Below are 12,475 nucleotides of genomic sequence, written 5' to 3'. Positions count from 1 at the left end.
CCACGCGAGGTGCACACAGAAAGCTGATTGGCTCTCGGGTGTCTATAAACATTCGAAACAGTCCGGAGCGGCCGCCATCTTGTGTCTCGGTAGGATCGAGACACAAGAGGTGGCAAAAACAAAGGGGGACATGACCATAAGGGGGCAGGGTAGACCCCCCCGACCCTCTAGGTTTGATGTGGGGGCCATGAAAGGGCCCCGCGGGGCAAAAAAAAATATATTTATTTGATTTGCACGGGGGGAGCGCCCGGTACGCGCACCGGGGAGCGGACCAGGGAGCGTACCATAGGGAAAAGAATGACAGATTTTTAAAAGAAGTAGCTGTTTTAAAAAAGAATTCTTTTTGTTGTTTTTTTAAAATTTTATTTAAGTACCTACATGTAGGTACCAATGCAGAGTCTTAAATTTAATGTACACCGTCTCCTCTGTAGATATCTTGCATGTTGTTATAGAAGTTATTGTGGTATATGTAATTCATACAATAGTATGTCAGGAAAGCAGAAACAGATACTTTAAGGCAAGCACTCACTGAGAAGTCGTAGGGGATCATGGGTAGTCTATCCTGCTCCCTTATGATGAAAAAGAGATGTAAAATACACATTGTAGATAATATAGTGGGAGAAAGGAAGTAACTATGAGCAAACTTACTATGTTACACAAAAAAGTTGCACAGTATACTATAAGTCTCACTTTATATTATAATCATTTTGGTAGTACTTCATGAATTACATATAAAAATAAATAATGTCTCAAACAATTTAAAATTATTAAATATAAATTTATTGTTCTGATTTTTCAAAATTTAAAAGAACTTCTAACATTAGGGCATCTGGAATCTCCTCATTTTCAATCTTTGATTCTATTGTTTCAATAGAATCAATAGTTTCAACACAGTCAATTAATTGTTGGTCCAGAGACTGATCCATAAAGTCCAAGTCATCCATATCTTCCTCAGGATTGTTGTCAACAACAATTTCGAAAGAAATATTAATTTTGTCCTGTTTTCCTTCCATTTTCGTGCTGTAAATAAGCATAAAAAATAAATATATCAGTAGAGTTAGGGCATTGTTGGGTTTAAGTTCAGACAGGTACTTTTTAGTTTTTAACAGTGAAGTTATCTTTGGGCAGTGTATTGTTTTTAGGCAGGAGGTAGAACTATTAAAAAGTGCATGTGATGAAGCCTAAGTAAATTCATAATTATACCAGAGAAGCCTAACTCAATCCATAATAATAACAGAGAAGTCTATCTCAATCTCTAACTCTTACAGAGGGACAGTATATAACTATCAGAAAATGTTTTCCCAAATTAACTTAAAGTGCATAACATAGTTCTCCTTTCAAATTAACAACTTACCTTTTTCAAAGTAGTTGAAGTTTTCTGTCAAAATTCTTTCCAAATGTACCACAGGTAGTATTAGTCAAAATGGCTTTGTTTCCCTCTCATTTTTCATATATATTCATGTACTTAACCAATCAAATGTCAGCACATAAAAGTACAAAATGTAAGTAACATTTTAATTGGTTGAAAATTCAAACAGTTTCATATGTGTTTTTGTCATGTAATTTACCTCAGGATATTTAGACAGGGCTACAGCCCAAATGGGTCAATGGAATACCAACAAATTTGGGTAAATGGTAGGGACTGCTATGTAGTAGGGTCTATTCTATATTTGGTGTAAGTGTCTCCAGTGGTTTTTATGTAAATTAACTTCCCACATTTTTTTGGGAGCGCTTACCGGTGCGCGCCCCGGTACGCGCACCAGCAGAGTTACGGGAGTCCGCCATTTAGTGCTTCAGTAGAATTGAGACACAAGATGGAGGGCAAACAACGTTGGGAATGGGTAGAAGGGGGCACGGTAGACACACCCTGACCCTCTAGGTTTTCTGAGGGGAGTTTAGAAGGTACATATATGCCAAAAAAAACAACATTTTTTAAATTTTTCGCGGGGGGAGCGCCCGGTTCTCGCACCGGGGAGCATACCGGGGAGCGTACTTTGGTGAAAAATAGTGAAAAAAGTTAGAAAAAGAAAATCATTATGAGTGATCAGAGGTAGGGTAGCCCTGAAAAGAGCTTTTGGGTTCTGTGGCTGTTTTAAGTACCTACAAGTAGGTTCCTATGCACAGTCTTAAATTCAGGAGGAATATTCTATTCCCCTCATCTGAGAAGTGCATACCATCTCCTCTGTAGATGTCTTGCATGTTGTAACACAAGTTATTGTTGTATATTGAACCCATTCCATAGTCTCTCATGTAAGCAGAAACAGATTTATTCACATGTTTCCGTGCTTTCTCAAATTGTGGACAAAATTGGTTGGACCAGTTCCATTTCTGTCTTTGGCATATATTGGAATATACCAAGGCAGTTTGTGGAAAAAGTGTCATCAATTGATCAAAGGTGTCCTTTAAAAGCATTTCCAGACCAACCCCAGATAAAGTGTCCAAGTCATTTCCACCACAGTGCACAATTAAGAGGTCAGGGTTTGGAGATACAAAAAGGTTTTCACCAATGGTATCAATTGGTGACATCTCAATCCTCTCTGGCCAATCCACTTGATTTCCACATTTGATAAATCAAGGTTGTGAAATTTTCTGCTAGCTGCATACATTTGAACCCAGTGGATGTAGCTATGTCCAATAATCCACACAGAATACATGGTGAGAGAAGGTTCTGGTGCAGTCAGATGAAGTGTGGAAATGAAATGGTAGTTGGAACAGTAGGAGTTTACAAAAAATTAATTGTGGAGTTTCCCTGCTCTTGAATCACAAGCAATGATTGGTGGATTTAGATAGTTGAAAACTAAAAGTTAGGGTGCATAGTTGTGTTTTGTGAAAGAAGCAATTTTAATGGTTAAGAAAAAGTCAATTAAAGCAATAATGCCCCGGATAAGCTGGTGTATTGAGAGGTCAAACATCCTTGCTGACTTAATTTGAAACATTGTAGAATAAACTTATGAACCTGAGAGTTCAGTTAGGAGGGAGTTGCTATGGTAACAGGTAGAAAGGTCTGAGAGAGGGAAGGGTGAAGGTTTGAAAATAGTGAGGGAAGAGTTTTGATTGGTTGAAATGAGGCATATGTGTGTAGAATTAGAGGTTTTCTGTGCCAGTTTTGGTTGAAGTGTATTGAGTGCATACCTTTTGCTCTGCTAAAGAAAAATTGATGTGTGTGTCTGACACTGTTCTCAATCTCCCAAAGCATTTGTAAAGGTAAGTAATGATTCATTTAATTTAGATAGAGACTTGTTTGCTCTATGGAGAAGATTTGGAAGCAGATTGTGAAGTTTCAGTAGTAAAATTGAATGCTTGTACATAGGAATTGTGCTGTGTTTGTAAAAAGTTATTTAAAAAACGATTTTGGGGTTAAAGAATGGCTTTTATATTTTTGAGAAGCAATTAATAGTTTCTGCCTCTGTAAATAAATATATTTGAACCTTTTAGAATGATGTCACCTGTGTTACCTCAAATTAGGAATCAGATTGAGATTCTTTCTTGTTGGTTTGTGGCATGTTTTTTGGAAATGCTTGATATTAAAATATGCAAGATAGAGGAATTGTCTTTTGTGAAATAGTGAAGTTTCAGTAGTGAAATTGAATGCTTGTACAGAGGACCAGTGCTGTGTTTTTAAAATGTTATTTAAAAAACGATTTTGGGGTAAATGGATGCCTTTTATATTTTTTAAAAGAAATTAAAAGTGTTTGCCTCATTAAATAAATATATTTGAACCTTTTACAATGATGTCACTTGCATTACCTCAGATTTGGAAGCAGATTAAGATTCTTTCTTGTTGGTTTGTGGCATGTTTTTGGGAAATGCTTGATATTAACATATGCAAGATAGAGGAATTGTCTTTTGTGAAATAGTGAAGTTTCAGAAGTGAAATTGAATGCTTGTACATAGGACCTGCGATGTGTTTCTAAAATGTTATTCAAAAAACGATTTTAAGGGCAAATCAATGGTATTTGCATTTGGGCCTTATTTATGATTGCCTTGTGCCGCCGGTGCGTCACTTTTAACATGGGAAAAAGTGACGCACCGGTGGCGCAAGGCCTTTATAAATAAGGCCCTAAGTTTCTTTTCTGTTGGTTTGTGTCTTGCTTTTTGATAATGGTTGCTATCAACATTTGCAAGATAGAGGATTTGTATTTTGTGAAATAGTGAGGTTTCAGTAGTGAAATTGAATGCTTGTACATAGGACCTGTGCTGTGTTTCTAAAATGTTATTCAAAAAACTATTTTATGGGCAAATCAATGGTATTTACATTTGGGCCTTATTTATCATTGCCTTGTGCCGCCGGTGCGTCACTTTTAACATGGGAAAAAGTGACGCACCGGTGGCGCAAGGCCTTTATAAATAAGGCCCTGAGTTTCTTTTCTGTTGGTTTGTGTCTTGCTTTTTGATAATGGTGGCTATCAACATTTGCAAGATAGAGGATTTGTATTTTGTGAAATAGTGAGGTTTCAGTAGTGAAATTGAATGCGTGTACATAGGACCTGCGCTGTGTTTCTAAAATGTTATTCAAAAAACGATTTTAGGGGCAAATCAATGGTATTTACATTTGGGCCTTATTTATGATTGCCTTGTGCGGCCGGTGCTTCACTTTTAACATGGGAAAAAGTGACGCACCGGTGGCGCAAGGCCTTCATAAATAAGGCCCTGAGTTTCTTTGTTGTTGGTTTGTGTCTTGCTTTTTGATAATGCTTGCTATCAACATTTGCAAGATAAAGGATTTGTTTTTTGTGAAATAGTGAGGTTTCAGTAGTAAAATTGAATGCTTGTACATAGGACCTGCGCTGTGTTTCTAAAATGTTATTAATATGGCTGAGATACCCGCCACCCCCTCTCAACACAATCCCCAAGGATGGGAAACCGGAAACAGTTCTGAAGTCTTTGGAAGACGGGAGGGAGTCACCCTCCCGGCCGTATTTATTAAAATATGAAACAAAATTAAAACATTAAATAAACAGTTTCATATTATGTACAATTTCATTACCACATTGCGATGTTTGGCTAACCTTAACAGATTCTCTAATACAAAGGTTCTCCTAGCCGAACTAACATCCTACAAAACATTTACTTGAAATTTTGAAATTGTACATCCTAACGTTTAAGGGCCAACGGCAAGGTCGTAACCGGTGTCAAGATCCCTAACCCAGAAATATCGCCCTCACTTGTGAGGAGCGGCCCAGAGGCGTACCTCAAGTGCAATTACCAATTTCCCTTGACTTGACGGGGGCCCCAATAAAACTCGACGCCACTTAGAGGTCGTACGAGGACTCGTGTGAGGTATCTAGAAGGTAGCGTAGACCCCCCCCCAAACCCCACACAACTTACCACATCTGCCGTCGCAGACGTCCTGGCCCCGGGAAATTCCCCAGGAGGGGGCTGTAACCCCTCCTACCCAGGAAGGGGCCTTGACCGCCTTTCCTTTTCTTTCGGCGACCCATCCTTAGAAGGGACCGCCTCCCAGTTGAGGGGCCAATGGCCACCTCCCCCGAGCGCTCCCATCCGTGCTGGGTGACGCCCACTCATAGGGATCTTCCAATTAGTGCTCACCGATCATGACCTTACCGCCCGACCAAAATAAATACGACAATGCTAACTAAATAACTAAACTAAAAAAGACAGTAGCAACTACAATTTTATTAAAGCATGCTTATCAATGAACACTAAAGCAGAATTTCTTTATTTGCGAAACGTAACACAAATCGACCATTCTTTATTACATAATCAAAATCATCACGATAAAACCACAACCTGTAAACGAAAATCAGAGTTATCCATCAACTTTATTCAAAAACCACTTGCTGTCCTCAGGGGCTGGTGGGTGGGTCGAAATTGGCTCTTCGTTCCGTCTCGAGCTCACGTGCAGCGAGGAGGTGCAGCTTCAGAGCACAGGAACAAGAGGATGCCTTCGGATCTTGCTTCTCCTTTTATCCGTCTTCAGGGCGGGCGTAAACCCGCCCCTGCCTGCCCCTAGGGCGTGGCCAGCCGCGTCAGTGTCTAGGCCAACCCACTCTAGGGCGGGAAAAGGCGCGCCCCGGCTACGCCGCTTCGGGCATACCAGCCGAGACTCGCCTCCCGCCCAAGATGGCTTCCCGGGGGGATCGTGGTACTCTGCCATACGTTCGGGGGGACCGAGTGGTCGCCCCTTTCCATATGGCTGAGATACCCGCCACCCCCTCTCAACACAATCCCCAAGGATGGGAAACCGGAAACAGTTCTGAAGTCTTTGGAAGACGGGAGGGAGTCACCCTCCCGGCCGTATTTATTAAAATATGAAACAAAATTAAAACATTAAATAAACAGTTTCATATTATGTACAATTTCATTACCACATTGCGATGTTTGGCTAACCTTAACAGATTCTCTAATACAGAGGTTCTCCTAGCCGAACTAACATCCTACAAAACATTTACTTGAAATTTTGAAATTGTACATCCTAACGTTTAAGGGCCAACGGCAAGGTCGTAACCGGTGTCAAGATCCCTAACCCAGAAATATCGCCCTCACTTGTGAGGAGCGGCCCAGAGGCGTACCTCAAGTGCAATTACCAATTTCCCTTGACTTGACGGGGGCCCCAATAAAACTCGACGCCACTTAGAGGTCGTACGAGGACTCGTGTGAGGTATCTAGAAGGTAGCGTAGACCCCCCCCCAAACCCCACACAACTTACCACATCTGCCGTCGCAGACGTCCTGGCCCCGGGAAATTCCCCAGGAGGGGGCTGTAACCCCTCCTACCCAGGAAGGGGCCTTGACCGCCTTTCCTTTTCTTTCGGTGACCCATCCTTAGAAGGGACCGCCTCCCCGTTGAGGGGCCAATGGCCACCTCCCCCGAGCGCTCCCATCCGTGCTGGGTGACGCCCACTCATAGGGATCTTCCAATTAGTGCTCACCGATCATGACCTTACCGCCACAGGCCGGATAGTTGACCGGCTATCCGGACCCCCCACAAAACTCCTACCTAAAGGTCATGGTGTAACGTTTTTAGCCATGCTAAGAAGTCCCCTATGAGTAACTCATTCACCACCCGAGACAAATGCACTCCATCCCCCAAATACATACCATCATCATTAATACACCCATGTGGAATAGAATGCAGTGCCTTGGAACGAAACAACCTACTCACTTTGTTATTAAGCTTCCTCACAGAATGATTTAAAGCAGGAACCGAAATAGCCCCCCGCCACACTTTTCGTGGGATCATATGGGACCATGCAATTGTGCACCCTGGAACTCTCCTCGCTAACCAACTTACAGTGGAAAGCATCGCCTCAAGAAGAAGTCGTCTACCAGTGGTGACCAAATCATTACCCCCAAGATGTACTATGACTACAGACGGCGGTGACCTCGTCCGCCCTAGCAAACCCTCGAAAAATGATTGGAACTGGTCAATACAGAGACCGCCTCTTCCGTAAAAGGACACACTGTACCCGTATTCCCCAGCTACGTGAACCATATCACCTGCCTTGAATACGTCCGCGGCACGTCTCACGTATGAGTGGCCCACGACCCACACCTCCTTTTTCACAGCCGGTGATGTCTGACCGCTGGCCCGGTGTTGGGTCGACTGCAAAGTCCGCCCCGCCTCGTAGGCTTGCGCAACTGAAAACCAAACAAAACAAGAAGCGTGAGTACATTGCTACAGCTTCACAACATGTGCAACCGCACATACCTTTTATAACAATTGGAGGACCAACGCCCCACCCGTTTAACTTGTTCCACATCCAGACCCCTGGCTGTAGCTTCTGTAGCAGCCCCTATCCGAAAGGAATGGGTCCCAAACTCGCCCGGGTTCAAGCCCGCAGCGGCAATCGACATCGCAAGCACCCGCTGAAACTGAAACTTTGTCAGTGGGGTGGCGTCAGCGTGTCTCAACAAGGTCCCCCCCCATGATGCCACCCTTCGTGTTAAATAATCTTCTAGACACCTTACCGGGCACATGGAGGACCCGGGAATCCTGCGTATGATTACGCAGTCACCCATCCCACTTTGATCGGTTTTGGACCTGACAAACGAGACCGTCATCGTCTCCCCTCTGATCTGGACGTGCTCCAGGCACAATCCTCCTGTCACATCCTGCTTGTTCCTCGCCACTAGTTCGCTTACCCGCATAGCCCCATGGAATGCCAGCGTAAAAGCGGCTCGGAATAACACCGTCTCAAACTGAGATGAACACGTAGCAGGGAGTCTGGATAACAACTGGGCCAGCCTATCTAAACCTATCGGGCGCCTTTCATCTACTCTGCGACCCTCAAGGCGTTGCCACCCTCGTAGCGCTTTCTGTACAACGAAAGACGCTGTCGGGTCAAGGATCCCGTGGGCCCTAGCAACAAAGGAAATGGCAGCCCGATGCCTCTGAGCCGTGGCCACCGATTTCCCGACCCGATGCAAGGACATCAGAAAATTCACCACCCACTCTTCCTGGCCCCAAAGCTCCTCTCTATCAGTCCCCAAAAAGGCCAAATAGGACCGGAACGCCCCTTCATATGCCTTCCTCGTCCTGGGTGCTAAACTCTCTCCCACGAGGTTACGAAGTTCGGGGCACCGAGAGACCAGAGAGCTTCGGGAAAGGGTGCCGGCTCCGGGTCCGCTGTGGGAAGAAAACCCCAGAAAGCCTGCATACGAAAACGAGACAGTGCATCAGCTGCCTGGTTCATTACCCCTGGGACATGTCTTGCTTTGAATAACACATTCAATTGCATACACAGTAAAACAATTTCTTTGAGTAGTCTCAAAATCCACTTGAATCGTGCTGCCTGGCTATTGATACACTCGACCACGGTCATATTGTCAGACCAGAATACCACAGAGTGATCCATGAACCCTTCGGGCCAAGTTCTCAGGGCTACTAAAATGGGGAAAAGTTCCAGGAAAGCAATGTTACTTGTCAGCCCACTGTCATGCCACCATGTCGGCCACTTTTGTGCAGACCATCTTGTGCCGAAGATGGCACCAAAACCTATACTCCCTGCCGAATCCGTCCACAGCCCCAGCTCATCAGAGGACACGGCTGGTTTATTCCAGACGACTCGACCATTGAAATCCGCCAGGAATGCCAACCAAATGCGCATGTCCTGGCGGACCTCAGCCGAGAGCCTCGTGCGATGATGGCCCTCCTTCAGGCCGACCATGGCTTGAGCAATCGAACGAGAAAAGGGGCGGGCCATTGGTATAACCCTCAGGGCAAAATTCAACTGGCCAACTAGCTGCTGTAACTGATGCAGCTTAACCTTGGATACATTTAAGCATATTTTCAGAGATGTCCTGAACTTTGACACTTTTTCGGCAGGTAAACGAAAACACCCTTCCTCGGAATCCAACTCGATCCCCAGAAACTCGAGGCAAGTGGAAGGCGCCACAGTCTTACCCGGTGCCAATGGCACGCCAAACTGATTCATCAAAACACAAAATTGAGCCAAAGCCTGCCCACATTCCGGATCCCCGGCTGCCCCCAGGAACAAAAAATCATCAAGGTAATGCATCACATTTCGGAAACCCGTCTTCCTTGTGAAGACCCATTGTAGAAAAGTACTGAATTTTTCGAAATAGGCACAAGATATAGAGCACCCCATCGGCATACACCTATCCATGTAATAATGACCCTGAAACATGAAACCTAGGAGACGCTGATCGACTGGATGTACCGGGAGCAACCGGAACGCTGACTCGATATCAGATTTTGCCATCAGCGCCCCGGGCCCCAGGCGATTCAAAATGGCTACGGCCTCATCGAAGGATGCGTACCGCACCGAACACACTTCCGGGTCTATCGCTTCGTTTACGGAAAGACCACGTGGGGCTGATAAATTGTGTATCAGCCGAAACTCACCCGGGTCCTTCTTTGGGACCACACCTAAAGGGGAACAAACAAAGTTAGGAACCGGTGGTACACTAAACGGACCGGCGACTCGCCCTCGAGTCACCTCTTTCCTGATCTTATCCTGTACCACGGTCGTATGCTGGAAGACCGATAGCTGATTTTTACATTTCGCTGCACCTTGAAAGTCCCCCACTGGGATGCGGAAACCATAAGAAAACCCGTTCCGCAACACCCCAGCAGAAGTACGATCCGGGTATTCACTGAGCCAAGGAATCCTCGCCAAGGTATCAATCGGGGTAGGTAAAGGCGCCCCTCGGACTATATTAGACCTGTTTGGCGCCTCCTCTACCCCCGTTATCGCCCGTTTTGGGTCTGCACGTGGACTCAGGATGGGATGATTGCCCACACCCACTACATTCGTGCCTAAATTTGCACGATCCCTGGGGCCTGGTACATTTACCCCTGTTGAAGTTCCAACAAACCCCCCTTTTTCCTGTATTTCCGGCAGGCCTCGAGTAATTGTCGGTACCTGTACCTGATCGAAAGGGCGTCCCCGCATACTGGCGGTAGGATTCGCCAACGTTACTTCCCACCAATGGCACTTTCAACATACCAGTCTCCTTCATTTTACCCCAAGACACAGAATCATAACAATCCCAAGTTAAGCTTTTATCATGTTCTTTAGCCTTCCTAAACAGATTATCATAGCAGAACCAATGGTTACCCTCATGTGACACCGAGTACCCCATGATTCGAGACTGATAAATCGGCAATTCGTGCAGCAGATCGGGCCTTCGTTCCCCCAAGATCGATGTAAAGACCCCCCACGCTTTGCCCCAATTGCCAATATTTTCGTTCACCTTAAAGGCGGCCATTTTTGCGCGCCAAACACTCGGATGCATGAGATCCTTCTGGCCCTTAACATGCTCCATTTCATAGTGATCAGTAAGCAACGAGAAAATGTTTACATATTCTCCCGCCCATATCTTCTCCTTGATAGCCAAGGGAACATGCTGACCCACCCTTTCCCTCCGAGAAGGTGCTGACTCATCCCTTGCAATCGGCAATGGCCGCTTACCTGAACCGGACGGCGTCTCTGCAACCGAACCTGTCCCCTGTGGCTTCTCTACTACCGCAGCCGGTGTGGATACCTTCGCTGCTTCCCGTGACTCACGCAATTGCTTCATCAGCACCTGCGCGTCGACAGCCGTGGCGCCCTCACTATCTTTACCCAACCACGCTGCTAGTTGTGCTGCCAGCTCAGGCGGCATATCGTCCCCGGACACGGGGGTGACCACAACGGGAATCGGATTCCCTCCCTCCGGCACGGGGGTGGGTGTCTCTAGCGGGGCACCAGGGCCCGGCATGTCTTCCACAGCTCTCCCTCTCCTGGGCCTCTTGTTTTTCCCTCCCGGGGCTGCTCCCGCCAAAGGACGTTTCGGTCCCCCTTCCTCGTTTTCATCCATTCGCCTCTTTAACTCCGTCATCTCTTTCATAAGAACGCGCAGCATCTGGTCAGTAGTCATGCGCTTTCCCGCCTTCTTCGGCATTCTCCAACAGAGTATCTGGAAAACAAACAAAAAAAGATTACAACGCTCAAAATTGGCTCTTCGTTCCGTCTCGAGCTCACGTGCAGCGAGGAGGTGCAGCTTCAGAGCACAGGAACAAGAGGATGCCTTCGGATCTTGCTTCTCCTTTTATCCGTCTTCAGGGCGGGCGTAAACCCGCCCCTGCCTGCCCCTAGGGCGTGGCCAGCCGCGTCAGTGTCTAGGCCAACCCACTCTACGGCGGGAAAAGGCGCGCCCCGGCTACGCCGCTTCGGGCATACCAGCCGAGACTCACCTCCCGCCCAAGATGGCTTCCCGGGGGGATCGTGGTACTCTGCCATACGTTCGGGGGGACCGAGTGGTCGCCCCTTTCCAAAAAAAACGATTTTAGGGGCAAATCAATGGTATTTACATTTTGGCCTTATTTATGATTGCCTTGTGCAGCATGTGCGTCACTTTTAACATGGGAAAAAGTGACACACCGGTGGCGCAAGGCCTTCATACATAAGGCCCTGAGTTTCTTTCCTGTTGGTTTGTGTCTTGCTTTTTGATAATGCTTGCTATCAACATTTGCAAGATAGAGGATTTGTATTTTGTGAAATAGTGAGGTTTCAGTAGTGAAATTGAATGCTTGTACATAGGACCTGCACTGTGTTTCTAAAATGTTATTCAAAAAACGATTTTAGGGGCAAATCAATGGTATTTACATTTGGGCCTTATTTATGATTGCCTTGTGCCGCCGGTGCGTCACTTTTAACATGGGAAAAAGTGACGCACCGGTGGCGCAAGGCCTTCATAAATAAGGCCCTGAGTTTCTTTGCTGTTGGTTTGTGTCTTGCTTTTTGATAATGCTTGCTATCAACATTTGCAAGATAGAGGATTTGTATTTTGTGAAATAGTGAGGTTTCAGTAGTAAAATTGAACGCTTGTACATAGGACCTGTGCTGTGTTTCTAAAATGTTATTCAAAAAACGATTTTAGGGGCAAATCAATGGTATTTACATTTGGGCCTTATTTATGATTGCCTTGTGCCGCCGGTGCGTCACTTTTAACATGGGAAAAAGTGATGCACCGGTGGCGCAAGGCCTTCATAAATAAGGCCCTGAGTT

Source organism: Lissotriton vulgaris, chromosome 10 (genome assembly GCF_964263255.1).
Source record: "Lissotriton vulgaris chromosome 10, aLisVul1.2, whole genome shotgun sequence".
Lineage (NCBI taxonomy): Eukaryota > Metazoa > Chordata > Amphibia > Caudata > Salamandridae > Lissotriton > Lissotriton vulgaris.
This window is presented reverse-complemented; position numbering follows the sequence as displayed.